This window comes from Rhinolophus sinicus, linkage group LG17 (assembly GCF_036562045.2).
Source record: "Rhinolophus sinicus isolate RSC01 linkage group LG17, ASM3656204v1, whole genome shotgun sequence".
NCBI classification, from domain to species: Eukaryota; Metazoa; Chordata; class Mammalia; order Chiroptera; family Rhinolophidae; genus Rhinolophus; species Rhinolophus sinicus.
The window spans coordinates 23689404-23701143 of NC_133766.1; the positions used below are offsets into that span (position 1 = coordinate 23689404).

The window sequence follows — 11740 nt, forward strand, 5'->3', positions numbered from 1 at the left end:
TGCCTGGTTTATTTTACTTAGCATGTTTTCAAGGTTCATCCATGTCATAACATCCTTTATTTTTTCATTTATTTTGACTGCTGTATAATATTCCAGTGTAATTTGAGTGCTGGACATTTGAGTTGTTTCTACGGGAGGTTTTCACTACAGTCATGTGACACATAAGGTCATTTTGGTCAACAATGGACCACATATACAGTGGTGGCCCCATACGATTATGATGGAGCGATTTTTTTTTTTTTTGGCCTAGTGACATCATGGCCTCAGTAGTCACAGCACGACCCATTACTCACGGCTTTCACCATGGTCTACTTCATCAAAATGTATGCCTGCGAAATTCTATGTTCATTAAGTTAAGCTTGTTGGGTTTTTTTTACAAGCTTATCTATCTGCTAATTTGTCATCTTGACCTGAATAATTGAGCTGAAATCTCCCACTATGGTGATTTGTCCATTTATCTCAATGTAGTTCTACCAATCTGCTTCATCTATTTAAAATGATTTTTAATCAGAGGCATACATGCTTTAAACTACTATATCTTCTTGGTAAACTGTCATTATACAGTGACTCTTTCCATCTCAATTAAGACATTCTTTCTTCAAGTATATCTTATATTAGTAAAGTCATGCCAGTTTTCTTTCATAGTATTTTGAAGCATGTTTTTTCCCAATTTTTTACTTTCAATTTTTGTGTGCCCTTAAACTTTTGATGTGCCTCTTATTACTTTTGACTGCAAGGCAGAGGAGGAGTGAGAGGGAATAAAGACAGACATGGAAGGATTTTCAAATGGTAGAATACTGGGGAAATGAGAGGGAAGAACATCATGAACAAAGGCATTGTTCAAGGACGTGTGTCAGAGAATGAATCCAAAGCAAGACATATCCCTTTTCCACTTGGAATCTCTTTTGAGTACAGCAGGATTAGATAATGTCAGTCACTCCTGAAAAGAGAAAAATGAGGCTTAACAAAGTCCTTTGTCACTATACTATGCTGCCAGTTTGGTATAGTGGACCCTTGAACATGGGTTTGAGTGCACTGGCCCACTTGTACATGTATTTTGTTTTCAATAAATAACTGTAAATGTATTTTTCTTATGATTTTCTTAGAAACATTTTCTCTAGCTTACTTTATTGTAAGAATACAGTATGTAATACATATAATATACAAAACATGTGTTCAACTGTTCATGTTATCAGTAATGTTTCCTGTACCTATTACTGGTAAGGTTTTGGGGAAGTCAAAGTTATCCACGAATTTTCAATTGGGGTGGTGGTGGTGGGGTGTCGGGACCCCTAACCCCCACATTGTTCAAGGGTCAACTGTAGTTATTTTCTGTTGCTCAAACCAGAAAGTTAGGAGTCATTTTAATCTCTCCCGCCTCCACCATTATCACATCATCAAACCTTACAGATTTTAACTCCTAAATAAATCTTGCAAAACCACTCCTTCCTTCCTCCTCTTTATCTTCATGACTATGTCCCCAAACAAAAAAGTGTCATTTCTTTCCTGCATCACTGCAATAGATTGGTCTCTCTAACCCCATTTCAATTCAAACTCCAAATTATAGCCAGGATTAAAATACAAAAACAGAAACAAACAAAAAAACCAATCCTACAGTGCCAGGCCCTGCTCCATAGCTCACTTCTGCTCTATAAACATAACCACAGGGAAAGCCATACGCGCTGCACACCAGCCACATTGATCTTTTGGTTTCTCAAACAGGGCCTTTGCTTCCTGCTTCAGGGCCTTTGCACACACTGTTCCTTCATTTGAGCACTCTGAGTTCTGTACAAGACTGACTCATCCTAAACCTTCCAGTCTCGGGTTAAATGTCACCTCCTCAACAAATCATTAATAGCTGCTAAAAACACTGAAGTGAAATAGTGGGGGAGGGAGGACTTTAAATCACATGGAGGAAACTTACACACTTAACCCACTGACCAAACTTATCTCTAAAAGAGGGTCATTCACACATTACGTAATAAGCACCCAGTACCTCCTATGAAGTATTCTTGGCCCAAAAAATTCAAATTCAATCAAGCTTCTTGATCTAAATGCTAACTACCTGTTTGTAGGACAAATTGAGAGTAGAGAAATAAGTACACAATCTAAAACCAGGCAATCGGCCAAATACAGAATGTAAGAAATTCTATAGGACCTCCAGTGGAGGGTATGGTTGTAGGGAGACCTAACACAATGTGTGGACCTTGTTGAATTCCTGATTCAAACAAGCCATCTGTAGAATGTCTTTTCTTCCCCGAAATAACCAGGAAACTATGAATTATATACTAGGTATGAGATACCCACTGTTGATTGTAGAAAGGCACTGTGGTTAATTTTTTATTAAATCCTGACTTCGTAAGAATTAACATCCTGATATACAAAATGATGTATGTGTGATATGCTTTAAAAGATTTCATTAAAAGGTGGAAAAAGTAGAAAAAAATAGTACTGAATTAAAACAATAGGTTTTAATTACCTTATTGAATAGTACACACCAAATGTGGGGACAGGGGAGATCACAAAAATTCTGTTTATCTATTGTTATCTTGAAAAAACTAACACTCTTGGAAAATAGTCGTTATAGTAAAAGACTCAGTATCACTAACTTGTACTGCTTTGGCTCTCTGGGGATGTGTTTCTTTCCATTCAATAAGAAACCCTAAGGATGAATATAAACAGCTGAAAAGACTATGCCTTTTAAGTGAATGAGGGAAGAAAGTCCTTTTCACAGTTTTCTTTGCTTGCTTTCAAAAGGACTCTCCCTCAAGAGATGTGTATACTGAAAGATAATACAGCAGAACTAGGAATACCCCAGGGCAGGCCAAATACCCTGTGTTTCTGAGGGTTTTAACAGTGAAGGACTATCCTCCATGGACCTGTAGAGCTAACGCAGCAGGCTCTCCCATTTCCAAAACCTTAAGAGCCTCACTGGGATGTGCCCATAAGCTTTCATGAAGTCTGCAATGTCCTCTCCATTCCATCTCGGTACCCTACTCCAAGTCTCCATTTTCACCACTCACCACCCACCCTGATGCATGAAACTCAATTTCTTACATTTTTACCACTCACCTGTTTTGTTGAATTTTGAGTATTTATTACCTTTGTTTTTAATATAATTTATTTCATAATAAGTTTATGTAATTTTCTTTCACTACCTCTGTTTTTAGTAGAGATTTTTCAACCTACAAGTTGTACCCTACTGGGTCTTAACCCCTCCCCTCCATTAAAGAAGTTGAATAGAAAATAAAAGTGAACAAAGGTAAACATGTTATTGAAAATAGCCGAGACTTATCACAGTTAAGCACTTTTGTGTCAGCACTCTTTAAAGCACTTTATACGAGGTCTAACTTTGCGAACTTGCCACCGTGCGCTCACATTGGCAGCACCCTAAAACAGTTCAGTAAGGTTTCATAACCTTGGTACAACAGTGTCTCACAGCTGTGTTCGTGTTGATGTGTGGTGGTGTCTTGCTGTGTGGCGTTCATTATTGTTGTTGCATGTTTTGTGTGCCATCGCAAAAATGTCTGAACTTCAATTAGAGCAACGAACAAACATTAAATTCCTCGTTAAACTTGGCAAGAGTGGAAGTAAAATCAGGGACCTGTTAGTCCAAGTTTATGGGGATAATTCGATGAAGAAAATGGCAGTGTACAAATGGATTCAACATTTTTCTGAGGTGCAGGAACACGTCACTGATGAAGAGAGGTCAGGGCACCAGTAATGAGCAGAACTGGAGAAAACATTGCAAAAATTTGTCGAATTGTGCATCAAAATCGTTGGCTGACTGTGAGAATAGCAGACCAACTAAACATCAGTAGAGAAACAGGAAAATCTTAACTGAAAATCTTGGCATGAAAAAGGTGTGCAAAAATGGTCCCGGGCTGGCTGGTTAGCTCCGTTGGTGAGAGCGTGGTGCTAATAACACCAAGGTTACCAGTTCGATCCCCGCATGGGCCACTGTGATCTGCGACAAAAAAAAAAAAAAAGGGTCCCGAAGGAACTCACCGATGAACAAAAGCAAAGGAGAGTCAAAGTCGAAGTTTGCCAAGACCTTTTGGAGAAGCAAGAGGATGTTTGGGGCCGTGTTATCAGTGGTGATAAAACATGGGTATACCAACATGACCCTGAAACAAAGCGTCAAAGTGCACAATGGAAGTCAGCCAATTCTCCATGACCAAAAAGTTCCATCAGTCCAAATCAAGAGTCAAAATGATGTTGCTAAACTTCTTTGATATCAGGGGGAATATTCGTTTTGAATTTGTACCAAATGGACAGTTAACCAAGTTTGCTATTTAGAAGTACTGAAAAGGCTGCGGGAAAAAGTTAGAAGAAACAACCTGAACTTTTTGCCAACAATTCATGGCTCTTGCATCATGACTACACCAACCAGCTCATGTGGCACTGTCTGTGAGGGAGTTTTTAGCCCGTAAACAAATAACTGTATTGGAACAGCCTCCCTACTCACCTGATCTGGCCCCCAATGACTTCTTTCTTTACCCGAAGATAAAGGAAATATTGAAAGGAAGACATTTGAATGACATTCAGGACATCAAGGGTAATATGGTGATAGCTCTGATGGCCATTCCAGAAAAAGAGTTCCAAAATTGCTTTGAAGGGTGGACTAGGCACTGGCGTCGGTGCATAGCTTCCCAAGGGGAGTACTTCAAAGGTGACCGTAGTGATATTCAGCAATAGGTATGTAGCACTTTTTCTAGGATGAGTTCACGAATTTAATTGTCAGACAATAACTCATCTAATCCTTACAGAGATCCTACGAGGTAGATATATTATTGTCCTCATTTTCAGAAGAGGGACTTAAGGCAAAGAGGAAGATAAGTTGCACAAAATCATGGTCTGCAAAGACAGAGCACTTAACCACTACCCTTCCTATGTATACTGAATCATAATACAAAATTTATTTTTACGGGAGGACACGGTTATAAAAGTTTGAAAGCCACTGCCTTAGCACCTATCCTTTCTCTTCTTCTATGCGCTATTTTCTGTTCTCAAAAATTTTTACTCATTGTTCTAGGTCAAAAGTCACTTCCTTGTCAAGGCTTTTCTGATTCTGCAAGAGAGGCTGATGACACCAGAGCACATCTATTAAAACACCACATTACATTTATGTTTTTATGTGTCCCCTAGTAGATTGAAATAAAAAAACAAAAACAGTCCTCCTCATTTCTCGATGATGATGAGTGGTTCTTACCCTACACTTAGTCCAAGAGATTCCTACATCTCATCTTCAAACCTTTACCACTGAAGACAACTGTGATTTTAAGACTAATTAAAAACTTCTTGTCAGAAGTTAGCAAAATTAATCATTTTTATGAATACTTTAGAGCGCTAAGGACCTCTATGAAACACTACTGTCTGATTCTTTCAACCAGCTACACGAGAGTGTTAAAGAAAAAAACCACAGGCCCAAAATGGAATCACTCGTGCTAAAAGCCCACGATACCAAACCTATCTGACCAAATTGCAGTTTCAACCTCTCCCAGAAATGTAATCTTAATCAACCATTCTGGACTTTTCTAGTCAAACTATTAAGTAGTCAATATGGGTACTCTCCACCCTCATAGAAAGAGGCAATCTGTATGATAAAAATCCTTCTGAATCTACATGATAAAAACCCTTTAAAAAAGGTGTCCTGGGGGGAAAAAAAAAAAAAAGGTGTCCTGGGGCAGCCGGATGGCTCAGTTGGTTAGAGCGTGAGCTCTTAACAACAAGGTTACCAGTTCAATTCCCACATGGACCAGTGAGAGGCAACGGCTTGAGCTTGGAGCTGAGCCGTCCGTGGGCAACCCGTTGGCTCGATGGTTAGAGCACAGTGCTCATAAGACCAAGATTGCAAGTTCGAGTCCCACGTGGGCCAGTGAGCTGAGTCCTCCATAACTAGATTGAAAACAATGACTTGACCTGGAACTGAGCTGCGCCCTCCACAACTAGATTGAAAACAACAACTTGACATGGAGCTAATGGGTCCTGGAAAAACATACTGTCCCTCAATATTCCCCAATAAATATTAAAAAAAGAAAGAAAGAAATGAGCTGGAGCATCACCCAGCGCCTTCAAGGAGGACACACCCAAGAGGACTGGGCAGGTACCAGAGTCCTGCTGAGGCAGATCTGTTCTGTAGGGTCAGCCCCTGCACCACAACGCTTCCACTGTAGTCAAGACCAGTCCTCACAACCAATGAGCCAGAGGGTCAATACCTCCCATTAATGTGCAAACAGCAACGAAGGCTGAACTACCATAGGGCACACAGAACCCACAAAAGGGATACACCTGGAGTGCGTGGCTCAGGTGACCAGAAACATTGCACCACCGAACCCCACAGCACATGTACTACATAAGGCCACTCTACTAAGACGGGGAGACATAGCAGCCCTACCTAATACATAGAAACAAACACAGGGTGGCGGCCAAAATGGGGAGACAAAGAAACATGTCCCAAATAAAAAAAATAAAAAAAAACAGAACAAAGCTCCAAAACAGAACTAAACAATATGGAGACAAGCAATCTACCAGACGCAGAGTTCCAAACACTGGTCATAAGGATGCTCAATGATCTCAGGGAGAACTTCAAAACAGAGACAGAAAATATAAAAAAGAACCAGTCAGAAATAAAGAATACAATAATGGAATGAAGAACACATTACAGGGCATTAATCGAGTAAATGAAGCAGAGGATCAAATCAGCGATTTAGAAGGTAGCAGAAAACACCCAATGAGAATAGCAAAAAGAAAAAGAATCCTAAAAAATGAGGAGAGTTTAAGGGGCCTCCAAGACGATATCAAGTGTACCAACATTCGCATTATAGGGGTACCAGAAGGAGAAGAGAGAGAGCAAGGAATTGAAAATCTATTTGAAGAAATAATGACAGAAAACTTCCCTAACCTGGCAAAGAAAATAGATATAAAAGGCCAGGAAGCACAGAGTGCCAAACAAGATGAACCCAAAGAGACCCACACCAAGACACATCATAATTAAAATGCCGAATGTTAAAGACAAAGAGAGAATCTCAAAAGCAGCAAGAGAAAAGCAGTTAGTGACCTACAAGGGAGATCCCATAAGACTGATTTCTCAACAGGAACTTTGCAGGCCAGAAAGAATTGGCAGAAAATATTCCAAGGAATAAAAAGCAAGGAACTACAACCAAGATTACTCTACCCAGCAAAACTATCATTTAGAATAAAAGGACAGATAAAGAGCTTCCCAGACAAGAAAAAGCTAAAGGAGTTCATCACCACCAAACCAGTATTACAAGGAATCTTAGAGGGACATTTTTAAGATGAAAAAAATAAAAATAAAAAATATGAATAAAATGGCAATAACTACATACCTATCAACAATTACTTTCAATGTAAATGGAATAAATGCTCCAATCAAAAGATATGAGAGGGAGGAGGAGGATAGAAGAGGGTAAAGGGGGGCAAATATACGGTGATGGAAGGAGAACTGACTGAGTGGTGAACACACAATGTGATATATAGATAATGTATTACAGAATTGTACGCTTGAAACCTATGTAATTTTACTAACCATTGTCACCCCAATAGATTTTAATAATAAAAGAAAATAGGAGAGCTGAATGTATGTGCTGCTTACAAGAGACTTACTTCGGATTGAAAGACACACACAGACTGAAAGTAAAGGAATGGAAAAAGATATTTCATGAAAATGGAAACAAACAAACAACTAAAAACTGAAGTAGCAATACTTAAACCAGACAAAATAGACTTCAAGTCAAAGACTGTAACAAGAGACAAAGAAGGACCTAGTAATCCCATTTCTGGGTATTTATCTGAAGAAACCCAAAATGCTACTCTGAAGGAACATGCTCATCCAATATTTTCATTGCAGCATTATTTACAATAGCCAAGATATGAAGGCAGCCTGGGTGGCCCTGAATGGATGAATGGATAAAGAAGAGGTGGTGCATATATACAATAGAATATTACCGAGCAGTAAAAAAGAACAAAATCTTGCCATCTGTGACAACATGAATGCACTTAGAGAGCATTGTGCTGAGTGTAGTAAGTCAGACAGTGAAAGACAAGCGTCATATGATTTCACTTATAAGTGGAATCTAAAGAATAAACAAACAAAACAGAAACAAACTCATAGATACAGAGAACATTTTGAAGGTTGCCAGAAGGGAGGAGGGTTGGGAGTAGGTGGAAAGTGGAAGGGATCAAAGAGTACAAATTGGTTGTTACACAGTAGTCATGCTTATATAGGATATAAGAAATACAGTCAATAATATTGTAGTAACTATGTGTGGTGTCAGACGGGTACTAGATCTATCATGGTGATAGGTGGGAGGGGAGTTGGGGACAGAGTGAAAAAAGTGAAGGGATTAAGATTTACAAATTGGTAGTTACAGAATAGTCATGGGAATGTAAAGTATAGGGAATATAATCAATAATTTAGTAATAACTGTTGATAGTGTCAGGTGGGTACTAGTCAGGGGGATCACTAAATTATATGTCTAACCACTATGCTGTACACCTGAAACTAATATAATATTGAATGGAACTCTAATTGAAAAATTAAAAAGCAGGGAGGATAAAGAAGAATAAGAGGTTCAAAGTTTCAGATATAAAACAACTAAGTCTTGGGGATGTAATATACAACAAAGGAAATATAGTCAATAATATTGTAATAGCGTGGTACAGTGCCAGGTGGTTTGCTGGACTTATCATGGTGATCACTTCTTTAGCACAGGAAATATAACCAATAATGTGGCAATAACTCTGTATAGGGCCAGGTGAGTTCTGTTGAATAACTATGATACACACCTGAAAACTAATATAATATTGTATATTAGCTCTATCTTAATAAAAATCGTTTAAAAAAATTTACTTTTCCTTTTAAAAAAAGAAACTACTGTTCAGACGTTTTAGTTCTTACCAGGTCTGCTATGCATCTACAAAGATGGAAGTGTGTGCAAGTGTATACGCCAGCAGTTTACAAAACAAACAACATGCCAAGAAACAAACTAAAAATCCATCAGTGGTGAATTGGTTAAAGAAACTGTTGTACAACCCCATAATACAACACTACTCAAGTCTTTAAAAGGAAGTATTTTATGTATACTTTATGGAAAGCTGTCCCTGATATTAGTTGAAAAACTCAAAGGTACAGAGCAATGCAAAACTATCCCAACTGCTGTTTACATGTGAGTATGTGTAGAAAAGTCAGGAATGATATAACATCCAGCAGTTAACAGCAGCCAGCCTGAGGAGGAAACGGGTTAGGGATGATGGATTAACTTCACTCACCTATACTGTGTGCCTTTTTTAACCAGGCACTCACTACTTTAGTTTTATTTTTTAAGACTATTAAAAGTTGTGATCCTGACCAGTACTGACGAAGGGAAAACGCAGGAGCATTTTCTCCAGGAGTCGCTTTAAAGGTGCTTTTCAAACTTCAGAGCGTACAGGACTCACCAGGGAGGTGAGCTAAAACACATGCTCCCGAGCCCCGTCTCTCGATACTCTGTTTGGGGAGGCCTGGTTGTAGCCCCCAAATTAGCATTCTTCCAACAATCAGTCCTGTACCTGCGACAGGTGATACTCAGCCCTGAAAAGGATCTTAAAATCTTGAGACACCTCCCTGTCAGCCGCCCCGCCTCCCTCGCTCCCTCCCACCTCTTTCCTCCGAAGTGTCAGTATTTCTCAAATTCTGCGTCCAGTTAAATATGGTCAATCATTTCGATTTGAGGTTTGTAACCTGTTGGCCAACCCGCGTCACATCATTCCATCTCCATTTTTACCTTCCGCAGCCGCGGGTCATACTCTCACAACCCTTCACCCGCCAGCCCTTCTTCCGCCCGGCGCGACCGTCCCAAGGTCGCCACCCAGGCTGCAAGCTCCTCCCGCCGCTCTGCCCGCTCCGGGCCGCGGAACCCGCCGCGCAGCCGCCGGCTCCCGCTTCCCGCCCCCGCCTCCTGGCGCCTCGCCAACGAAGCCAAAAAGCCACAACTTACTGCCGCTCCACAAGGGGCTCCCACCCTGAACGCGGGGGAACGAGGACGTCAGTTACAGGGCCTCAGGCCGCAGCAGCAATTTGAAACCGCGAGCAACGAGGGAGCGACTTCCGGCCTCCCCAAGCTCTCTCACCAGAACTTCCGGTGAGGCCTCCGGGAACCATAGATGGTCAACTGTTGGCGGGCTAGAGAGCTAGAGAGGATGAGCGCTCCGTACCATAGAGTAGACTTCCTAGTCCGGGCCAGAGAGTCGCGCGGCCTGGATGACGAAGAGCTGTGAGGTTTCAAGAGCGAACATTTCAGGAATTTCAGGAACGGGTGGGGTCTTGTGATATTTGAAGATGTGAGCTAGGAGATCAAAAAGCTGGGAGCGGACAAACCTAAGAGCATCGTCAGAGGCAGCCTTCAGCTCGTCAGAAAAAAGCCCCTCCCGCTGTTTCTCAGCGTTAACTTACTCGTTCTTACTCCCCAGAGGAGGCTGAAGAAGGGAAACAGCAGCCTAATGTCGCTAATTGGGGGAGATTAGACCAGAATCACTAGCAGATATGTGGTAAATGCTAAAAGAGGTGCAAAGACCACTGAGATGGAGCTTATTTGGAGCACAACCAGGTCATCTCTAATCCTACCCGTGTAAAAGGCCAGTCTCAGATGGCATTGCCTCCCCCAAATACCTCATTTTATTTCAGGATGATTCTAAATGTTAGAGGATTTTTCTGAGCTGAAATGTGTTATTTTGCAATTTCTATTGGTTTCAGTTCTGCACCTGGAAGAGGAATAAGGCTTCATCCTTCCCGATATGAATACTATTATTCAGTTATTTGAAGACAGTTATCAAGTCCCATCTCTAACTCTCTCCTTTGTTTTTCTGCAGACTAAAAATTCCGTCAGAGTCTTTAACTACAGTTAACCCATGAACTACACTACAGGGTTAGGGGCCCTGACCCCATGCAGTCAAAAATCTGCTTATAACTTTTGATTCCCAAAAAAACTTAACTACTGTTAAGTGACAAAATTCAACCAAGTAAATACAAAGATCTAATTGGCTTTATTAAGTGATTCATGAATTGGGCCGCATCCCATCTAGTAACTAGAAAGGTGCTCTGAGGGTCTGTACAAAAATGGAAGATTTTTATAGGAAGAAAGGTGGAGCAAGGGAACTAGTAACAAACACAAGAAAGGACTATTTGGGGGCCAGGACACCTTTCCCCCACACCCTGCCCCCAGGAAGATTTTACCCTGCAGATTGTGTTGGCTGGAGGAATGAGTCACACGGGAGCTTCGGGAGGTCAGGCTAGAAAAGACCATAACCTCCTCAAGCAAAGAGGAGTATGGAGTTTTATAGGCGGGGTAAAGGAGGCCGTTCCCCCAGGGCATGACCGAGCCCTCCAGCTCCACACCCTGGCCCCAGGTCGCAGTTGGACAGCCCAGGCCTGCTGATCACAGGTACCTAGGAGATAAAGCAAGACAGGATCAAGACAAGATGGCTTTCAAGACGAGGTTTCTGCTCCTGGCCTAAATATGGCTTAACAGATTGCTTCCTCTTTCTATGGTGGGATGGAAAGGCCCCTGTGACAGATTACCTTCCTTCTGCTCGACCAGAAAACTCCAAACTGGTTGATTAAGATTGTATGTCTGGAGAAAAAAAAAGGATTATATGTTTGGGAGAGGTTGAAACTGCACTTAGATCAGGCATTAAATCTAGGTTTGGTATTGTTACGGGAGTCTCGATTCTTCTTGCTGAT

At 40.9% G+C, this 11740-nt stretch overlaps 1 protein-coding gene across 11 annotated transcripts in view; it reads right to left on the minus strand.

The window, feature by feature from the left end:
• Nucleotides 1-10127, minus strand: part of MDM4 (MDM4 regulator of p53) — a 52854-nt gene extending 42727 nt beyond the window's left edge. For 7 of the 11 annotated variants that reach the window (XR_012492925.1, XR_002135821.2, XR_012492926.1 and 4 more), the window contains exon 1: nucleotides 9999-10127. The gene's annotated coding sequence lies outside the window, so the exon portion shown is untranslated. Of the gene's footprint in view, nucleotides 1-4008; nucleotides 4128-9785; nucleotides 9936-9998 lie in introns of those variants that run through there. The other 4 variants (XM_074322301.1, XM_074322302.1, XM_074322300.1 and 1 more) reach the window with 4 other exon arrangements.
• Between the last annotated feature and the right edge of the window lie 1613 nt (nucleotides 10128-11740).